Genomic DNA, 22,508 nt, shown 5'->3' on the forward strand with positions numbered 1-22,508 from the left:
CCCCCAATCAGCCACATCTAAACCTCCAGTCTTTTGAGTCACCAGGTCTAGCAGCTTCCAGTTCTTTCCTTGCTGGCTCCCTCCAGCTTCCCTGAATACCTGGATAACTGGATCCCTTGCCTTAGCAGTTTGGACTTTCAGGAGATTTTCCCTCTCTGTAGCTCAGGGCCTAGCTTGACTTTTGAGGTAGACTTTAAGTATAGTAGTGCTCCACTCCTTTCCAGTCACCTGGCTTCTGACTGACCCAGGAATTTCTGTTTAGCCCATTACTCCTCCCAGTTGTCCTTCATCTGCTTCTTGGCTATGTACTTGTCAAAGCACTGCCTCTGTATCTTACTGCATGCCATCTTACCCCATATGAATGTAGCTCTTCTATACATCTTCCCTAGTGCTTCATGCTTCTCTGCAGCTGGCCCTTGCTCAGCTGCCTACACCATATTGCAGCCCTCTGATGCTGCTGTCCTGCTCTCTAAGTGGCAGGGCATTAGGGGACCTGGCTACAGTAGCATAATTTCAGGCATTAGAACAGGGGTGGGCAAAATACGGCCTGCCGCCTGCGAGGCCATTCTATCTGGCCTGTGAGGCCCCTTAAAAAAATGTAGAAAATTAATATTTCTCTGCCCTTGGTTCCTGACAAAAATGACAGGAACCAAGGGCAGTAGGACCCAGGGGAAGCCTGATAGGCTCCCACAACAGCAGCCCTGCCCAGCCCTGCCCTTCAGCTGAAAGCCCCAGCCAGTGGGTTTCTGGGCTGGGAGCACATGGCTGCCCCAGCATGGGGAAGCTCAGGTAAGTGGGGGAAGATGTGACTCGGCAGGGAATAAATGGGGGAGGGGGAAGTGGCCCCTCCCTGCCCATGCTCGGTGCCCCACGCTGCAGCTGCTTGCAACCCACATGGGGCTGCCTGTGCCTGCTCTGGACAGCCCCATGCAGGCTGCGAGCACCTGCAGCGTGGGGCATGGGCTGTGGGGTGGGGTAGGGGCTGCTTCCCCCCCACGCTCAGCTTTTCCTTGGGTTCCTTCCCTGTGCGGAGAAGAACAGCCCCTTGCCTGCCCTATGGCTGGTGCCCCATGCTGCAGGTGCTTGCAGCCTGCACGGGGCTGTCCGGAGCAGGCATGTGCAGCCCCAGGCCGGCTGTGAGCGGCTGCAGCGTGGGGTGCCAGGCATGGGGAGGAGAGGGGCTGCTTTCCCCACTCCACTGTGCTCAGCACCACCTTGTAATCTGGCCCCACTGGCAGTGGGGCAGGTTACAAGCTGGTGCTGATCATGGGGAAAAGTGGCCCTTCACCTGCCCCATGCCTGGCGCCCCACACTGTAGCTGCTCACAGTCCACATGAGGCTGCAGGTGCCTGCTCCAGACTACCCTGCATAAGCTGTGAGCAGCTGCAGCAGGGAGCGCTGGCCATGGTGTGGGTGGGTGGGGCAGTTTTCCCCCTGCTCAACACCAGCTTCTTCCGTGCTGGCGAGCAGGAGGTTGGGGCTGAGTGCTGCCCCATGCCTGTACTGCAGGGCTGGGAGGCACTGGGTGTGAGCAGGCAGGGAGCCAGCGGGAGCATGGGGACTGCACCAGTGCCCCGGGGCCAGTGTCAGTGGGGCCCACAGCAGGGTGGCAGGAGTGCAGGGTCCCAGCTGGCAGGGGCTCTGTGGAGCCTGGCCAGCTCCCCCCTCCCTGCTGGTGCAGCCCAGCCCAGCTGCACAGACCCTTGCCAGCCTGTGCCCCTCTTTGGGCCTCACCAGTGCTGGCCCTGGGACACTGGTCCCAAGACATTGGGACATTGGTCCCAAGATGGTGACCAGGGGGTGGGGCGCCTGCCAAAATTGGGTAAGTGGTCCTCCACCCAAAATAATTGCCCACCCTTGCATTAGAAAGTTCTTCTTTTTTCCAACATGACCCTTGTGTACCTAGTATTAAACTTGCTCTGAAAGAAGAAGGGAGAACATAAAAATAGGGCAAGATTTAGGAAGGCAAAATAGATTTAAGAATTACAAAAAAAACTTCCTAATCCTTCCCTCCCTCAGCCTGTCTGTACTCCCTATCCCAGTGGTTCTTAACCTTTTCAGATGTGAGGTGTCCCTCCATTATTTTTTGGAGTTTTGTGGCACCCGTTAAAAAATTCTTACAGTGATTACTTTTTGTACCCTGTGACATTCTCAAAAGGATTTTGTGGGGGTGACAAGGTAGTATCATCACAGGAAGAATTGCATAGTAGTGGGCCAGGCACCTCTAAGCGCATGGCAGGGACTTCTCTGCAGGGCAGGATTAGGGAGCTTGGGGGTGGGTCATTAGATCCCTGAAGGAGGCAGCAGTTCCTGCAGGAGACAGCCAGTGTAACCTACTTCTGTTTGGGGGATGTGGAGGCTGGTGCCAGGTGAAAGTAGCAGAGGCAGGACCCTCCTGTGCCCTGCTCTTTCCCATCTGCTTCCTCCCCTACCCCTGGGCTTTACATTTTTGGCAGGTGTGCCACAAAATTAGGCCCCCATGCTCCCTGAATGCCCCATTGAACTTCCTCTGTGCCCAATCTGCTGCTCTGCATTCTGCTCCCTGCCCAATCTCCTGCTGTGGTGCTTGTCCTCGTGCTGGTCTGCTGCTTGCTACACACAGAGGTTGCCCATGCCACTTACGTCACTCATGCCCCAGGTTTGCCAGACTTGTTTTAAGTAATGATTGGTAGCAGGCTCACTGAAAGGAAGTATGGAGGTGGATGAGAGCTGCGTTTTTAAACTTCCTTTTGTTCCCTCTCCTATATGTGAAAATTTTTGGCCAAGATGCAGGGAAAAGAGAAACTAATGATGCAGTCTTTTGTGTTAAACACGTATATACTCCCTAGCTTCAGTGGCAGTGGTCAGGTGGATGTTTAGCCATGCAACTTAATGTTTGGATTTGGCTTTCTGGACCAAGTGTTTAACATGGGAAATCTCAGGAAAAAGTACAGTCTTCCCTTTTAAGAAGACTTTAAACATTTTTTTTTCCTTTTGTGTTTTTTGTTTCTGATGTGTCAAGTAGTGCATGCAGTCTGTGAATTTGGCTGGCATACACTTTGGTTCGATTTTTGGAGTATGCAGTTTTCTTTCCCTTTAACTGCTTTACCCACTTCACTGTTTGTTCTGTGTTACTACATTTTTGGACCCTTGCTTGCAGGAGATGGTGGTAGGAATTTAAAATTTAACCAAGCATCCGCTAGGCAGTCAAAGTGAGAGCTGGAGCCCTGCACAGCTAATATCCTGAGTGGAATCTTAGCACTGTTTCCCTCCCCTTCACTCTTGTGGTGAGTGGGAGGCAGGCTTCTCACTGGAGTATTTTGTGTTTGTGTCTAGCTAGTAGATTATCTAGCTGAATTATTCAAGCCTTGCATAAATTAGAATAAAATAAGTCAAAATGCTATAGAAACAAAGATTATTTTTAGATTGTTAACCAAGAGTGTTAGTGGAGAGAGACTTAAACTCCCTTGACACATCTGTGTAGCTTTTTAAGTTTTCAGTAACAAGCATGTGGGGATAACAGCCTGAGGTTTTGTGGGGGGGGTTTTCTCCCCCTCCCTTTTACTTCCTTCTCTCCTATCTGTAATAGTAGACTCGGTTTATGAAGGGTATAAGCATCACTGTTTCAGAATATTTGTCCTAAAGAATAAAGCCTTTAGTGGTTCAGAAATATGAAGCAATTTTTCAGCATTTTGATAAACCATCATCAATATGGGTTCTTAGTAGGACTCCAAATTGTTATGTTTTAGACTGTAAAATATGTCAGCTGTATTTCTCCCCCATCAGATTTCAGTGATTTTAGGCACACATTACATCAAATTATATATGCTTCTTTCCTACCTCCTTTTCTTAAATATTACCATGGATCTGTGTGTGTATCTAAGTGTATCCACTGCATATTATTTGAATATGAACTACTGGTGGAAATAGGAGGGAGGAAATACTGAATTTTGAATGAAGGCTGTTAGTGAAGAAATGGGGAAGATGACTTGTTCTTTCAGTATGTTTTGATAAAAGGGAGATGACAGTAACGAAAGCATAATACTGTTTACTCAACTTCCATTTTGATAATGTTGCAGTAGGACTGCAAGGTTTTATTTCCTCAGCAGATAGCGCAAGAAGTCAGGAAACTAAAAAGAAATAAACAAGGTTATAACATAATCTTAAAAAACAAGTCCTAAAATATTACATATGCACATCTGAAGCACTGAAGTAGTTTGATGTGAGGGAGAAACTTGAGTCCTGTTATTGTAATGTTATTGGAACCGTGGTTTATTTTTTGATCTTTTCCTCAGCAACCTCTTGTTCTTGATGAAATAAATTACTTTATATTATATACAGGTTTCCTTAATCATTTGACTTTCACTTGTGACTCTGTGTGTGATTGCATTTTTCTATCATGTCTTTTCCCTTTTTAGACCATACAGAAAATTCTGAATCTCCAGAAAGCATTGAAAATGCTTAAAAAGTAATAGTCCCCAAACTACCTAAATTCATTGCAAAAGAATAACTTCTGTAGCTCTTATTTTTCATCTCAACTCTTATTGATTTATTTTTATACTTATTCCTCTTTTTAGTTGAGAGAAATAGCTTTACATCAAGGTGTTAAATTTTAAATTATTTTGATTTATTCTGTCATATGGATAGGGTGGGGTATAAATTTAATAAAGACATTTGGACATTGGGGAAGGAAGAGAAGTATCAGACCATGAGTAGGTAAAAACAAAGAAAGTATGCTTAAAGTTGAGTAGACATAGGACACTTGGTGAGTCACAATGTGAACATTCAAACAAATTTTAATATGTGAAGAGACAAAAACTAGAACAAAGATTTGGAGCAGAGGAGGAAATTAATCCTTCCAAATCTGCTGTGAACAACTAATCAGAATGGCACTGAACAAATAGTGATGAGAGATGGCTTGTTAACATGTGGCCAACATGTGGAAGTAAGAACTACATAGTGGATGCATCTATATGTGATGTTACATTGCTGTAGCAACATGCTCCCTCAGCATAGCACATTGCTGTGGAGGCGTAGCAGCTAAAAGTACAGTACAGGCTATTACTGTGCCTACATGTAGTACTTCCAAAAGGAAGCACTACACAGTGCAGTAACAATGGTGCCCCAGGGCCCGTGTAGATGCACCCACTGAAATGGAGGTAGTATAATCCTTTCTGTGCAAGGGCTGCATCCTGTTTAAAAAAAAATAAAGAATAGTATTATGTCTTTTCCCTAGCAACTGGAATCCATTAAGCTGCCGTGCAGCGTTCTATTTGGGTGGTTCGTATTCATTGTCATCTTTTGGTTGGTAGATTTATTTTATTTTATTTTATTTTTTTTCAATCTGAAGTTCTTTTGGGAAACCAGAGTGGAAGAAGGTGGAGATGCTGAAGAGAAAGGAGCTTTTCTTCCACTTCTTCCTTTCCTTTCAGTCTCAAAGTCTCCTTGTCACTATAGAAGTAGATGTCTATTACTCCATTCTTCCTTGTGCCTCAGTCCCAATTGCATGGCCGGTACTGTTGCTTGCAGTTTCAGTGAAGCAGCCTTTTTGGAAACCATTGGTTCATAGGTCTTGGATTTTAGGATGCCTTCTGTTTTTCCTTTTCCATGCTGTTAACTCAAAGAGTCTATCATCCTAACTCCCTAGTGTGACATGAAAGTAAAACATGCTTTAAATGTATTTGACCCACTATTCACAAAGCTGCTCCTTGGACTGTGCCCATTACCTCTTATCCTAATGTTAACTAGGGGTTTTTGAAGCACACGCTGTTCCAATCTTACAGAACCTACAGGCTCTGCTTTCAAGTTCAGAAGGGGCATATGTAGTATGTGGCCTCTGTTTTGTTTTTAAATCTATAATCCAAGACCTTTTTGCAGTTTCCCAGATTTCTTTACTTGGTGTGGTTATTGCTCTCTTAGTTTTGTTTGAGATTGAAACAGGCAGTGCAATGGTTTTTGGTTCCTTTCTTGTTTGGTCACTTGAACTGTTATAAATGACCTCCAGGCATTTGTAACTAGAGATTACTGTGACATTTGTAGGAGGAGGGTGACAGCGGTGAGAACAAAAGGTAAACAGGCAGTATCTAAGTAATACCTGCAACTACTCTTAATTTGTTTCTAAAAAAAAAACAAAAAAAGCCTGAATGTGTTTCAAGCTGAAAGTGGTCTGTTTTTAAAAAGATCTAATTATAAAATGTAGACAATATAATGCTTAAACCCTGCTAAAAGAAAGTAACTAATTGCTTCAATAGTTGAAGTAATGTTTTTCCTTAAAATTTGTACTGCAACTGTGATGCATTGCAGACAGATTTGTTTTTCTGTGGATAATGTCAAATCTACTGAGAAAATAAGGATTTCTTCAAATACGCGTTTTAAAAACTGCACATTTAAAATTAGCTAGCTTGCAAATAAGCTTGCTTATTTGAATACCTGCACTATCTGCTGCAGATGGTTACATAGTTTAAGGTGTGGTTTCCTGGTTGCTCACTGTAGTAAATGTCAAATATAATGAGAGCAGTTTTGTTCTGTGATGCCAAAACACATTAAATAGTTTAAGGAAACAACATGCATAGAATGAAAACGGAATTTCTGTATGAAAAGAGCTGTGCTGTATCAGCTATAATTTTCAAATCATATTTTTCCCATATTTAGAACATTGCTAAGCAAAGTGATTATTAAGCATGATTTTCAGCTCTTTATTGCTTGTTGACTTATGCCCTTAACAGTCCCATTGTGCCGTTTTTTTGTTTTGTTTTTATTTTGACTAACACATATATTGAATGAACAAGAATTTTATTTTTATTGGTCAAACTTCCAGAGTTATTTCTAGCCTGTATCTCAGAAGGGAGTCCATTTAAGATTAACCTTTATTGCATAAGTGAAGCACAGATAGCGTCAATGTATGCCGTTATGAGGATTGAATGCATGGATATTGTCGAGCATAATACTAAATATTTTAAGTGATACTTTTAAAGAATGTTAGTAGCATATGCCCTCCTTTGCACTCTTTGGGTGTTGTAAGAAGGAAAGTAAGGTTATTGCAAATGGGAATTGGCAGTGAAGGGCATTGCTTTTTTCCTTGGTAAACACTGCACTTCCTAATAGGCTGTCAGAGCAGGAAATAGTAACCAGTTATGACTAATGTCTCCTTGTAGGATATTTTAGCATTATAATAAACAAATCCAGGGCAGATTTCTTGCATTGTACTTTTTCTTGCAAGTAACACAGTATTTGATATAAAGGATAGCCATTTCTATGCTCTTTATTGTATTGTAGTGTTGCAAAAACTGTCATTACGGAGGGGGAAAAAATCATCTCTTCATAGAAGCTTACATTTCAAGTGTTTCAGTTGGTAACTGTTGTTTTACTGTCGAATTACCATAGTTTTACTATTACCATAGTTTTACTTGTTTTTATTCAGATGAGAAATGCATTAACGTCATAATTTTTAAGAAAACTGTGTAGTGAAGAGTGGACAAAAGCATTAGTCCCTTTTTCTTCCTTGTATCCTATTATATGAAGAGAGATCAGGGTTGATGTCTGATGCAAGTTAATCTATGGAAAACAAGTTCAAGGCTCTCCACACCGTTCTTCCTGCCGTAGGAATGCAGATATGGTAGGGGTGTGAAGGAGAGCACTTGTTTTCCATTGTAGGTAGTGAGGGTGTGTGATTTCATGTTGGCCCTAGATAACTCAGTGATTTACCAATCCCAGCTAAGGCAGGTCCAAGAAAACATAAGTGGCATAAGAAGTAGGAAGGCTACAATACAGTGTTGCCCTTGGTGTCCTGGGTTGGGTGGTCATGGTTTCGTTCACCCGTTTACATTTCTTTAACTATTTTATGACGATGCTCTCAATACAAATTGTATGTGTAAAAATAAATAAAAAAATAAAAATAAATTGCTGCTTAGCCTCTTGCTGGCTCAGATCAAGTGTAGACCTATGCTTGCCTGGCAAGGGAAACACTGTAACCACTGAGGCAGTCTTCCTAGTTGCACCTAGGGAAGACTGCTCTCCTGGCATGGGGCTAGTACCTGCCAAGGCAGGGGCAGGCAATTATTTTGGGCGGTGGCCCGCTTAGCAAGTTGTGGGAAGCTGTTGAGGGCCACATGTGTAGCCCCAGTCCTTGACAGGTGCCCTGCCCCCTGGTCACCATCTTGGGACCAGTGTTCCAGGGCGAGCACTGCTGGGGCCCAGAGTAGGGCACAAGCTGGCAGGGGTCTATGGAGCTGCACTGCACCACCAGGGTGAAGAGGGAGCTAGCTTGGCTCCAGAGAGCCCCTGCTCGCCCTGGAATATGGGTGTGGGCTCTGCTCCCACACCTGATTGATCCCAGTGCCCCCCCAGCCCCATGGTATAGGTGGGGGGTGACATGCAGCCCCAACCTCTTACCCCCCCAGCAGGAAAGGAGCTAGTGCTGAGAGCAGGGGAAAGGCAGCCCCTCATCCACCCTGTGGCCAGCGCGCTCTGCTGCAGCCGCTGGCAGCCCATGTGGGGCTGTCCGGAGCAGGCACAGGGAGCCCCACGGGGCTGCAAATGGCTGCAGTGTGGGGTGCCGGCCACAGGGCAGGGGAGAGGCCACTTTTCTCCCATATTCAGCACCAGTTTGTAACCCACCCCTGCTGCGAGCCTGGAGCTGGCATGGGGGTGTGTTACAAACTGGTGCTTAGCAAGAGGGAAATGCGGCCCCTCCCCCGCCCTGTACTTCAGCCACTTGCTGTTCTTTGACAGGAATGAAGGACAGATAAATTTTAATTTTCTAAATTTTTTAGGGGCCCCATGGGCCAGATAAAATCGCCTTGCAGGTTGGATGTGGCCTGCGGGCAGCTGTATTTTGCTTGGTCCCCCCCCCGGTGCCATGGTAGTTTATAGTAAACTTCCTACTTAGCTGCTGAAGTGGGAAGGTCTTAGTTTTATGCCCGCTTTATGGAAAGGGGAGACTCCTCCCTAGCTTGCTCCTGTGGTCATATGGCTGAGGGCAAGCAAAACTTGGGGACATTCAAACCTCAAACCTCTTGCTGGGATCAGGTGACCCCAACACCTGACTTGTGAAGAAGTTCTTCTTTATGTCTAGCCTGAAGCAATCCTCAATCATCTTTTGCCCATTATTTCTAACCCTCCCCTAGGGGACTTTGGAAAAGAGATGCTACCCCCAGGCCCTGATGTATACCCTTGATATATTTATAGGCTGCCACCAAATCTCCTATGAGTCTTCTCTTCTCCAGGCTGAACAGTCCCAAGTCTTTCAGTGCAGAGGGGCTGGATCCAGTGATCTGTAAGGTCCCTTCCAGCCCCTAACAACTATGAAACTATAAGTACTTACATATTCCTGTTGAACAATTCTAAGATCCGGCTTTCGCTTGCCATCTGAATAACCAAAATCTTTATCCAAGTTGTCACTATTTTAACCATATCAAGGTCAAAGGGAGAAGTTGCAGTAGTTTACTGAAGCTGCTCCACTTCAAGTCCCTTCAGTAAACTTCCACTACAAGCCTTTTCCTGGGTTTTTAGCCTGATCATATCTGCCTCCTTTCTGAATTTCATTCTCCCTTTTTCCTGCCTCCACTTCATTTCCACATCAAACATAATTGTCTTGTTTTGTCCATCTCTATTAATGGCTCTTCACATCTTAATCCCATTCTATTGGGTTTATCTGAGCATAACCAAGTTTTAGCATGTGGTATTTTAATTATTTGAATTTATTTTTTGGTTTTGAAAATACAGGATTTTTGTTCTCCAGTATAGCAATCCATTTCCTATGAGTTTGGCCTGGATATTTACCTTCATATTTTCATCCATCTGCCACTCCCTCCCTCTCTAACACTGATAGCACAGACTGTGGGAGTCAGACCAGTAGACAGTCATGAAAAAAAACACTTTTTCTGTTTCTTTTGGCATGTCATCCTCTAAAGATACCCAAGTAAGCACATAGGCTGCTTACAGACATACCTCTCCCTCCCCCGTCCCAAAAGGGCATTTACTTTAAACTTGGCGTGTCCCCACGCTGAGCCCAGCATGTGCCTAGGAGAGGTATTGCGCTAGTTTGACCCAGCTCGGTCAATGAGTCTGTATAGATTGGGTGAGTCAGTGGGGCTCTTTTGGCACTTTTATCTAATACCTGATAAAAGTGGGGCTCTTGGTGCTTTTAGATAAAAGCTCCAAAAGCCCTGTAGAAGCACATGATTTATACAGATGCTGTGGAGTTGGGTTGAACTAATGTGCTGCCTCTTTTGGTAAAGTCCTGGGTTTTTTCATTTGTTTTTGGTTTTATTTGCTTTTTCCCCCCACGTCTGTCGTCTTCAGCCACACAAACCTGTTTTCAGCAGCATAGGAGTATCAGAAGAAAAAGTAATTAGATGTGTAAACTTTGAATCAACCCAAATCCAGCCTTTATGTTTTCCTTTGCCGCATCTGCATATGTGTATACACGCACAGCTGTTTTATCATTTTAGTTTAATGACTAGGGACAGAAATTACACACAAACAGTAAAAGTGATCAGAAACCAGCTCAAATTGGTAGTACAACAGAAGTTCAGTCCACATAAATTGCTTTCAAAATGGCTGAAAACAGTTTAAGATAAACCTGGATGGCTGTAGTACCAGACTTAACTGATTTAGGTGAAATTGATTTATTGGACTTTGTCCCAGATCAGTGTGGGAGAACCAGATTTAATGCTGGAAGCTGGATTGCAATTTGTCCTAAAGAACTGGAGATTCACTTCTGCGTAGTAATTCTTGTTGGCTGTGCAAGAAGTTCATTAATATCCTTTTGTTCTGATTTTGTTTGTTGTTAGGTTGTTGTTAGTTTTTGTTCTTTTTTTTTTAAATGAAACAGTTGTATTTCCACTTCCTAGCGTTACACTGATTCTAGGTGCTATGTAACAAGTGTTTTGAAGATAAGAGATTGTTTATTTACTTCATTTTACTGCATACTTGTGAAATTTTATGTATCCTCATCTTCATTTTCTCCCCTGTATAGTTAGCTAGTCAATTGTCTTATCTGTGTGGGTATTTTATGTGTCAACATGCAAAACTAAGACAAGTTGAATAGTTAAGAAAAGACCAATTTATGTTGCAGGGAGATGTCCATGTCAGATTTTCATTGTAAACTTTAATGTAGTGATCTTACCTTAATATGAAATGTCAAGGAAAATACAAATGAAATCTTTCAAAATTGCTTCTCAGAGCAGTTAAAAAGTTATATCTTAGAATAATTTGTTCTTATCAAAAGAGACTTCTGGTGGATATCTTTCAGTTGATACTTTATAATTTCATAGATTTTGTAGACAGTAGGGGTGAAAGGGACCTCGGAAGATCATTGAGTTCAGCCCCCAACCCAAAGGGCAGGAAGTCAGCTGGGGTCATAGGATCCCAGCAAGATAAGCATCCAATTTACTCTTGAAGGTGTTCAATGTAGGTGCTTGAACCACCTCCGCTGGCAGGCTGTTCCAGACCTTGGGGACTCGGACAGTAAAGAAATTCTTCCTTATATCCAGCCTGAAACGGTCTTGCAGTAGTTTACGACCGTTCAACCTTGTCATCCTTTGGGGTACTCTGGTGAACAAACATTCCCCCAGATCCTTGTGGTCACCCCGATAAACTTATAGGTGGCCGTCAGATCACCCATAAGCCGGCACTTTTCCAGGCTAAAGAGCCCCATGGCTCTCAGCCTGTCATTGTAAAGTCTGTTTTCCTGACCTCTGATCATGCTCATGGCTCTCCTCTGGACTCTGTCAAGCTTCTCCACATCTTTTTTGAATTGTGGGGCCCAAAACTGGACACAGTTCTCCAGCTGCGGCCTCACCAAGGCTGAGTACAAGGGGAGAATGACATCCCGGGATTTGCTTGAGAAGTGTCTATGGATGCAAGCCAGCGTTTTGTTCGCTTTAGTAGCCGCAGCATCGCATTGCAGGCTCATGTTCATCTTGTGGTCAATGATGACCCCCAAGTCTCTTTCTTCTGTAGTGTTAGCCAGCGTAGCATAAGGGTGCTGCAGGTTTTTCTTCCCAAGGTGGAGAACCTTACATTTTTTTGATGTTAAACACCATCAGGTTCTCATCCGCCCATTTGCTAAGCCTGTCCAGGTCAGCCTGGATCGCCCTCTTGTCTTCAGGCGTGGATGCTTTGCCCCAAAGTTTGGTGTCATTGGTGAACTTGGCCAGTCTGCTCCTGACTCCAGTGTCCACATCATTAATGAAGATGTTGAACAATATGGGTCCAAGGATGGAGCCTTGGGGGATCCCACTGGTCACAGTGATGATGAGTGACTTCTGTCAGTTACTACACTCTGGGTCCAACCAGGGAGCCAATTTCCCAGCCAGCGGATCGTGGTGGACCCAAGGCCACAATTGGCCAGTTTCACCAAGAGGTGATCATGGGATACCAGATCAAAGGCATTTTTGAAGTCAAGATATATGACATCAATCTCTTCTCCCTTGTCCAGGTGATAGGTCACCTGGTCGTAGAAGGAAATGAGATTGGTCAAACAAGACCTACCTGCAACAAACCCATGCTGGCTATCCCTTAGGATGTTGGTGTCAGCCAGTCCATTAAGGATGGCCTCTTTAATAAACTTTTCCAAGATCTTCCCCAGGATAGAAGTTAGGCTGTTGGGCATATAGTTAGCCAGATCCATTTTCCTCCCTTTCTTGAAGATAGGCACCACATTGGCCTTCTTCCAGGCTTTGGTCACTACACCAGAGCCCCAGGAGTTTTCAAAGATCCATGTCAGAGGCTGGGCTATGATGCTCACCAGCTCCTTGAGTACCCTTGAGTATAATAATATTATAACAACAGAGACTGAATTTCTCTGAAGATGCTCCCGTAAAACCTGTTATAAGCAAAATTGTGTTTTCTGCACAAATTACATATGCTACTTTATTTTACAAAAATATACACAGTACTTTCTGAGCATGGGTGTTTTTTTCAGTTAAGGAGACCACATCCTGTAAATTTTATCTAAAGTTCTGAGCTTATATGTATTTTATGAATTTTTTTTCACACATACCGCTAGCCTGCAACTGCCTGAATTATGTTTATGTGATAGTTTTGGAAATCTTAGTTATTTTTGTCTGTCTGAAGTCCTTGTGAGAGTATTTCTGCAAGTACTCAGCAAGGTTAAACAAATTGATATTTTGGCAAAAAAATATTGAACATCCTTTTTTACCAGCTGATTTTCCAAAGGACTGATTGACTAATAAGCAAGTGTTCCTAGTTTTGTCTGTTTAAATATCACAAATTCTCTGGTTAAAAACCACAAATTCTGTGATTGATTGATTTATTTATTTTTTGTAACCCCCCCCATCTGCACTTTTCCATGATTAAATTGTAACCGCACTCTGCACACGCGCGCACACACCCACGTGCATGTGTATAGTGGTGTTTCATTTTAATTGTGAAAAAATGCAGATTTGGGGGCTCTAAAAATTAGAGAATTTGTGGTTGTTACATACATGTATCAATTGTGTTCAACTGATACATATATACATATATATTTACATGTCAAGCAGTTTGGAAGCAACAGTGTCTCAAATACCATCGTAACATAAATTCTAAATACCTATACATTGTGGCATTTGATTTTGGGTTTTTTATCATGGAAAATCAAAGCTCCCCCAGCTCCCTTCACTCAACAGGACGTGGGTCCAGCTGTATGCGTATGTGCACACATGCACATGATGCCTCTTGCAGGCTGAAACTCTGCCAGGCTGAAGGGGGAAACCCACCATTTCCATCATTTTTCTCCTTTGAAGGAGAAAATCCAGGTTTTATTGCATTTTTCTGTGGCTGTGAGAAGGGAGGAGAAAGTCCCCCCCCTCCCCGCCGGGCGCTCTGAAACTCACCGCATATGTGGGAAGGAATGACTGCTACAGAGGGATGCTGAGACAGGGAGAGCAGGTATGGCAGTTTTGGAGCTGCCTGAGCCTGCAAATCAGTGGGTGAAGGGGGCATGGCCAGAGACAGGCATGGGCTGCTTAAAAAGCAGCTGAAGACTCAGTTGGGGGTGTGGAGGGAGAGAGCCAAGTACCTGCAGGGAGATGCCGGCAGGAGACACTGGGAGTCCAAGCCCTGGGAGCAGAGGGACGCCAGGGAGGTGCAGCCCACTGGGACACCACCATGGACTGCAAGGGGAGACCCAGGAGACACGGCGGAAGGTGGCACCAAGGGGCTGCTGGCACTTTCGGACGGTGCGGTAGGTAGAGGGTCACAGATTGCCATGAAGCACAGTGAGGGATAAACTCCAGCTCAACCAGGAGCCTCTTCATAGAGATGAGCCAGGGAAACCACTGGCTGGTGGGACCCAGACAGCCTAGCCTCAGGTCAGATGGGGCTGAGGTGGGAAGCGGTGGGAAACCAAAGGAGGTCCCCCCAAGAGAGCTGGCAGAGGTCCGGCAGGGAGCTGCTGCACCTCCTGCACAACTGTTAAATAAAAGGGAGCCAAGAAGCCCCAAGCAAGATGAAGGGCCCCAGCAGGCAAGATCCCAGGGACCCATCAGTGGATGCTGACCTCTTTATGTTCATTGTATTCCTAAGTTTACGGTTAACCCAAGATTAGGGTATGTTTAGTTGCCAAGGCCACAGTCCATAGATGAAAGACGGCTTTTGGAAGACCAATGGCCAGAAAATCACTGACACTTGGAGGCGCGCGACACGGATGAGACTGGATCATTTGAGAGCAGGACCTGGGAGAGCAGAATCTGCCTTGGCTGTGAATGTGATAAGGGTGGGGTAAAGGGGGACGTTGGAGTCCCATGAAGAAACCCAGGTGTGAGATCCCATGGGCCACTTACTGGGAACTGTCTCCCAAGAAAAATAAAATATCTAAGGCATGGCAGGAAAGTAGGAGCAGCAACCAAAGCACACCGGTGGTGCCAAATCCAGATCTCAACCTCACGTTGCTGGGGTACCAGTCAAGAAGGGGCCAAAGCCCTACAACACCTACCAGTGACAACTTATTAGTGACAGTGGCAAGCACAAAACCTGGATCCTTGCTAGTAAGAGTAGATCATGTGTTAGTTTCATATTAGATTATGCAATTTGTCATGAAAATGTAGTGCAGTATTGGAATTTTTTTCCAAGTTTGTACTCAGCCATCACATTTACCATTTATTTATGTTCTCACAGGTACTAAAATATCTTTGACACAAGGCTATTACCTTTGTGTCCAACATTTGGATTAATAACTTAATCCGAGGTATAGTTTTACTTTGAAGATGGCTGAACCCCAAGCCCTGTGACTGATTTTTGTAATTTAGCTGAGTTCTGCAATTAATAAAATTTTTCTTGTGGGTCTTTTTCATGCCACTAGTCCAAGATGATGGTTTGGAGCAGTACTTCATTTGAGCGAAATGCAGCTTTGGCTTACTTGTTTTTAATATCTTGCTTGCTTTTTAATGAGTTTTGTAACATTCAGAACATCAGTTTAAAAAAGAGAAATTCGGGGAGAACCCAGCATTTAACAATAAAGTGTGAGTAGAAAATAGTGACTAGTTAAACCACCGTTTAACTTCCCATGCCCTTTTGGCCTGGAACACTTCCTTGCCATCCTCCCCTTTTTGGCATTCTTTGTTCACTTCATATGGATTTCTCTCACGTCCATCATGGGTCTGAATTGGCTGAGCAGCTGCCACTTGAGCAGTGACAACATGGAAGGTGTGTTTACATTGGAACAGTTGAGTCTGAACTGGGTGTTCCTGAGTGTGCCCCTCTTGCATGCGCCAAATGTGGGAATATGCCAGTAACACTGCCACCAGCTATGTTGGGCTGCTTTTGACATGTGGGTCAACACTGTACAAGAGAGCAGCTGCTGGGCATGAATGTCAAATAGCCTTACCAGAATATCAGTGTGTGAATGAGATGTGTGGAGGAATATCCCAGCACACATGCATGCACGCATGCACGCACGTCTGTGTGCACCATATAATATGTCTGTGTTATGACTATATTATATATGTTCTTTCTGAATATGCTTCCCCCCCCCCCCGCCCCCTCCAACACAATTGGCTTTATTACAGACCCTGAAAATTCTGGACCTTTTGCTGAGAATTTCTCACACATGGTTTCAGACAACTGAAACGGCCCTAAGAACAGGTGCAAAGGATTTATTTATTTTTTAAGAATCTGCTTCACTTGGAATTCCTTGTCAAAAGGGCACAGATTAATATGTCCTTTCCCTTTTTGAAGTAGGCCATGGTCAGGGCTGTAGCCCACTAGGTGGGAAGTAATTTGGTCAGCTCAGTTCCTGTTCTGGTTGAGGGGATAACTCTGTACCTTCTGTGTTACTACATCTGTCTTTCTCCTTGATCTTACAGCCTGCTTTCTCAGGCTACCTATTTTTTGAACTTCCTGTTCTCAGGTACTTTACCTCCCACAGTCTCTGAGGTACCTTTCCTGCTTTTGCATAGGGTAAAAGATCAAGTGATAAAAGGCCACCCTATTATAGCTCAACATTGTTTAAACGTAGGGTGCACTTTTTTTTGTTTTCTTCTATTGAATCCCAGCATCGGTGGGAATGGAGATGTGTGGTATTAGGCAACCAGCCTGACAGTTAACAGTCTGTACCCTGAGCATTGACTGATAATACTGCTGCTAACAAAAAAGGAGAAAAGGAAAAGCCGGTGCAATTAATAACCTAGAATCCTCTATATCAGGAGATTAGAAAATACAGTTTTTCTGAACATTCAGAAGTGAGATTAGAGGAGCAGCCCAGCTCTTGTGGCTGAGAAGAGAAAGGGGAATTTTGCATCTTCCTGATCCTAGGACACCAGGCCATCCAAGGATCATCCCTGCTTCTGGAAGTGGGTGAGATCTTTGGATTAACAATTTTAAAGCTCTGGGAGCAGGCTTCTTGGACAGCCTAATAGGCTGCAGCACTGCAGATGCAGAGCTTTAAGGAGCTTGTGTCTTTGTGGTCCTTTCTGCATTATGAGTAGGGGTGCACTGATAGATTTTGCGGCTGATACCAACGGCCAATTTTTAACAAGCCGTATTGGCCAACACCAATCTGATTCTGATATGCAGCCGGGCAGCATGGAGAGCAGTGTCTGGCTGCAAGTTTGTTGAGGGGGAGGGGGAGATCAAGGCCCTTGTGGTGAGGGAGGGGCTGGGGCAGGGCAGGTGCTGCAGAGTCGGGGCCTGATCCCAGCCCACACAGATTCTGGGGCACTGGCCCCCATGCTCTCCCAGGGGTGCTCAGCAGTGGGAGCTGCCCCCCCTCCATGTCCCCTAGATGAGGCTCGCAGCTCTGTCCTGCACCCCACTCTGCCTGGGCAGTGCCTGCCCTGCCCCACTCTGTCCCTCAACACTGAGGCCTCTATCCGTGTTCCCTCCCCCTTCCATGCTGTTTCTTTCGCAACAGACTGACCAGCCGGACCTGGCTGCTCTCCACACTGCCAGGCTGCGCTCCTGGCCTCCTGCATGTTGCACTGCAGCTGTGTGCATGCATGGGTCATTTATTGGTGTTATTATTAGCTCCATCAGTCAACAACAGCTGATTGGTGATATAGTCAGTATTTCTTATGTTGGTGCTGATCCGATATGGGACCGATGTATAGGGTGCACCTCTAATTTTGAGGGGGACATAGTGGGAGTGAGATACTAAATGAGTGCACCTACAGTTAAGGCTTCAAAAAACATCCAGGGTTTGAGAGAGAAACTTGGTTTAATATCTCTTGCCAAACATTTCCTAGTACCATTTAGGTTTGTTATTTGTTGTCCATCAAGGTAGCATTATTAATAGCAATTGCATCAGCAAGATGAGCTTTGAAGTAAAGTATACATTTATTGAAATCTCATTGGAGCGTTTAAGTATGTTACAAATTAATAGTCTTAAAATCAATCTTTCTTTCTTTCCCTCCAGTAAATTCTATTTACAGATCATTAAAAAGAATGCTGCCCTCTTATGCCCATTATATTTGATCTCTGACTGGATGTTTCTTTTTTCTGAAATGAGGAAGTAAGCAAATAATTTACTCGTTTATCACTTACTTTTTTGGTTTGGACTAGTAATCTATGCTTCATGCTGTAGTTGGGAAGAACTAAAGTTATCCTCAGAAAGGAAGAAGACGTATATTTTTAGGATGTAGGGTGGGGAAACAAAACTCAGTAAAATATTACTTTGCTATTTTGCTTGCTCTACTTCAGCAGTTGCAGCATATGGATAATTTTTTCTTTCCAAATCATGTCCTGTGACAATGAATCTAAGTGGATGGGATTTGATGTTGGTCAACAGGTGACTTCTTGAAGTACCTGTTCTCAGTGTCTGCATGATTCCTATACACCACTGAAGTGTTAGCTTCATTAATGTGAAAAATTTCAGATTTGTTGGGACTGTGTTTGTGTCAAGGAACAAAGACAAAATATTTATTAAAGGGTGCCTGTACAAACACAGAGGCTGCTCTGACGTGCTGTTACAGCATGTTGGAGCAGATTTGATTAACTGAGTCTGCTGAAGTGTGATAATTGCTGCACTGCAGCAGCCTCCCACGTCTCGTGTATCAGCATCCCCATGTTTCAAAAAGGTGTTGAGTTGCTTTAAGTAAAGCTTGCTGAATGAGCTTTAATGCAAGCACCCCGCTGCCATTTTGAAGTCTGGAGATGCTGATACACAAAGTGCTGCAGCACTTTAATTACAGCAGCTCTCTTGGATCCATGCTACTTCCCTTACCCCCCCCACCCCAGCACATGCAGAAGTGCCCAGAAATCCCTAGAACTTGCTTAATATTAGATATGGTGAAGCAGTAATTAATTTGGATGCGTTTCATTTGTAAAACTTATTCCTTAACTTTTGTGTGTTTAACTTTTTTTTTCCCTGACTGGAAATATGTCTTTTATCTTGCACGTTTAGAACCACAGTCTCTTTGGAAAAGAATGTTCTAATGTCAGATATGGCCTGTGGCCTGGATCGAGCCCATGGAGCCACGTCACCTAGCTTCTGGTGCTGCCCCAGAGTCTGTGTTGTGTTGTGCCCCTTGCACAGGGCCCAGGATGTGTGCTGCATGTGGTGGCCTGCTCCAGGATCTGTGCTATATGCAGCACCTACTCAAGCCAGTCCCATGCTGCCTCTGGGTGTTGCATGGCATATGGGTCCTGGACTGGGTGGAGCAGGTGCCATGTGGCGCAGCACAGGTGCTGCAAGTAGTATAGATCCTAAATGAGTAGAGGGGAAAAAGGGGCAGGCGCCATGTGTAGCATGGATCCTAGACCAGCAAGGGGAAGAGGGGAGGCTCTGCATGTGTCACGGATCCCAGACTGGCCAGGGCAGGCATCACATGTGGTGCAGATCCCTGTGTTGTGGATCTGACGGGGCAGGGAGAGGGGGATCCATGGATCCATTCTGGCCCCTGAGGCCAAGTGAGTTTGACGTCTCTGCACTAGTGTCTTCCTAATTCCTTTCAGATTAATACAACTGTTTGTAAAGATAATCATTTGTGTGCAAAATTGGCAGTGCATATATGCAACTTCATTAAATGAATGTGTGAATGGTTGCACATGCTTGCATGCAGTCTTTTCTTTTCCTTAATATTTAACCTGTGAAGTAAGTCAGAGTGCAGTAAATTTTAAACACACTTACTGGATTTTTGAAAAGCAGAAGAAAATAAGAAAAAATTAGGAAAACTTCACTGTCTGATATAGATATATTTTCTTTGTGAGGCAAGATTGTTTACTGTTGCATGACCAGTTTTTCCTGAAACTTAACTCTTACGCTTTCTTTGCATGTATCTATTAATACAATAGTCTAACCTAATCTGGATATTTTGGTGGACTGTTTGGTTAATAAAAGACATTTCTATTCAGTTTGCTTTCTGGTAAACTGTAAGTATGGTCATAAATCTCAGTAATTACATCTCCGTTGTCAGCATCATGATGTAATACTTTCCTATTGGTCTTGTGGGGGACTGTGTAATGCTTAGTCCATGGTAGCTTTTAGATTTGTTAAATTTCCTTTGATATAGCTGACCATTGGTTTTATTAGGATATTTATGATCCATAGTAGAAATGGGCAGGCTTGCTACTGAGTGTGCCAGTTTTCTTCTATCTGTAGGAATCATGTTTTATTCCAAGAACTTCCTTGTGGGGATTTGCAATACAGTTGCAGTTGATGCTGTTCATGCCTACATTTCCATTAGTGCACAGGAATAAATCAGTCATTAGTTTTGGTAAACTGAAGTGCTTGGGGTAATCTGAATTATCATCTTCCTAATTCCCCATAGTTTTCAAGTAATCTTCATATCAAATTTAAACTTTATGCTTTGCCTCCTGAAGCCAGCAAAACAGGAGAACAGTATGGGGAACCTCAAGCCAAAGTACAATTAAAATAGATTTTTTAAAATTACTGCTGTGAAATACAGTAAAATTAGCCTAGTTTTACAATGCAAGATCGCATAGTAAATTAGATTAATCTTTTTCATACAACTGAACTGTATTAACAGGACAGTCTCTTGCAGATCAAGGGAAGTGATTTATGTGCTCTGTTTGGCACTAGTGAGGCCTCACTTGGAGTACTGTGTCCAGTTTTGTGCACACTTCAAGAAAGATTTGGACAGACTGTAAGGAATCCAGCAGAGAGCGGCAAAAATAATTAGATGCCTGGAAAGCATGACTTGGAAGGAAAGGCTGAAAGACCTGGGGTTATTTAATTGGAGAAGAGAAGACTGAAGGGGAGATAAACCTTTAAATACCTGAAGGGAGAGGATGGAGATTAGCCTTTTCTCTGTGGCTGTAGGAAACAGGACTAGGAACAATAGATTCAAGCTGCCACAAAAGCAGTTTAGGTTGGAAGGAGGAACTTTCTGAGTATGAGGATGGTTAAGCATTTATTTGGAGGAGTTGTAGAATCTCCATCCCTAGAAATTTTGAAGAGCAGGTTAGATGGACACTCAACTGGGATGGTTTATGTTTCTCCCTTTGAGCAGGTGGATGGGCTAGATAACCCCATGAGGTCCCTTCCAGCCCTGCTTTCTTATGATCCTGTTGATCTAGATAGAGAAATTTTATTTTATTTCAAATCCTGTGAGAGATGATTTTTGACTTTTAACAGCAAAAATCATTCTGGTTAGAAAATCTGATGTATGTAACTCTTTTTGGTAACTAACTTAAGACATTTAGTAACTTTTTTTTACTTTTTTTCCATTTCCATTGTTCTCAAATGCCATCTAGCAGAAGTTTATAATTTGAATCTATGTCCGGCTTTGGTCAGAACAGCAAGCAATTAAGTTTATAGTAAATATGTATTTACATACTGTAAGTGTGATAAAGAGCCCTTCTGTTTTGCCATCTCTCTAATTCTGTTTTAGTTTTAGTGTTTATGAGAGAAACTTAATTTAAATTTTACTGACCACCCCTGTGAGCACGCTGCTAAGTTGTGTAAAATTCCTAAAACTAACAACTTTTGGTGATCTAATTAATAGATAAACTGTGACATGCTGTACTGTAGCATATATAACCTTCTGTTAAAGGAACAAGATTAAACTGCAGCTCAAGATTTTGCTTGTTTGATTTATGAACGAGTGGGGAGTAGATGGATACTTTTGTACCTTTTTCAAGGTAAACAAGCTTTCAGAGAATATGTTGTAGGATCAATGGTGTTAGTGTAAATGCTCCCAAAGAAATCAGTGGTTAACTACTGATATACATTATTGTACTGCTAACTTTACATATTGAAGCGTTAACTGACGATAATGGTCAGAAAAGGTGAAATAGTGCTAGGCCCAAATAAATCTTTGACTTTTCCATGCAGAAAAGTTACACTAATACTTCTTTTACTAATGCAACCCGGTATGCTGTTAGCCTTCTTAGCAACAAGGGCACACTGCTGATTCATATCCAGCTTATTGTCCACTGTAACCCCCAGGTCCTTTTCTGCAGCACTGCTGCTTAGCCTTTCGGCCCCCAGCCTGTACTGGTGCATGGGGGGAAATCTTTTGTCTGAAATGCAGGACTCTGCACCTGTGCATGTTGAACCTCATGAGATTTCTTTGACTCAATCCTCCAATTTGTCTAGGTCACTCTGAATCCTACCCCTACCCTCCAGTGTATCTACTACACCCCTCAGCTTGGTGTCATCTGCAAACATGTTGAGGGTACAATCCCATCCCATCTTCCAGATCATAAATCAAGATATTGAAGAAGAATTATTCCTATGGATATAGTGAACTCTTCTTACTCTAAAGCATGTGGGGGAAAATAATAGATGCCAGCAGTGTCACTTAGAATTTTAGGATATCTTATGTGGGCAGGCATTGAAGTGATTAATATCTGATGTTTTGGGAAAGAACAGAGGAATGGAGGTTTTAGTGTCTTGTCAAGTTTGTTGTAAGGGTCCTGGGCTAGTTGATTTATGCCTGTGACTGTACAAAAAACACGTCTTGTTTTGAATTTGAGACTCCTGGTCTCTTATTGTTCTCACAGTTTCTAATAGTCTTGAAAATATTTTGGCAGATCTATCTTGATTTCAGTATAAGAACTTCCTAGAACTTTTTAAATCTGATATCAGGAGTTGATGGAAAAAAAAATTTTTTGGTGCCTTTTCT

The 22,508-nt window shown here is 43.5% G+C and overlaps 1 long non-coding RNA gene across 1 annotated transcript in view; it reads right to left on the minus strand.

Annotated features, from left to right (window-relative positions):
- Positions 1-7,898: 7,898 nt before the first annotated feature.
- Positions 7,899-22,508, minus strand: part of LOC109307974 — a 21,713-nt gene continuing 7,103 nt past the window's right edge. Inside the window, exons 2-3 of the long non-coding RNA XR_002100423.1 lie at positions 13,940-13,948; positions 7,899-8,012 (exon numbers count right to left, since the gene is read on the minus strand). This is a non-coding gene — a long non-coding RNA (uncharacterized LOC109307974). The remainder of the gene's footprint in view (positions 8,013-13,939; positions 13,949-22,508) is intronic.

This window comes from Crocodylus porosus, unplaced genomic scaffold (genome assembly GCF_001723895.1).
Source record: "Crocodylus porosus isolate Cpor-Errol unplaced genomic scaffold, CroPor_comp1, whole genome shotgun sequence".
NCBI lineage: Eukaryota > Metazoa > Chordata > Crocodylia > Crocodylidae > Crocodylus > Crocodylus porosus.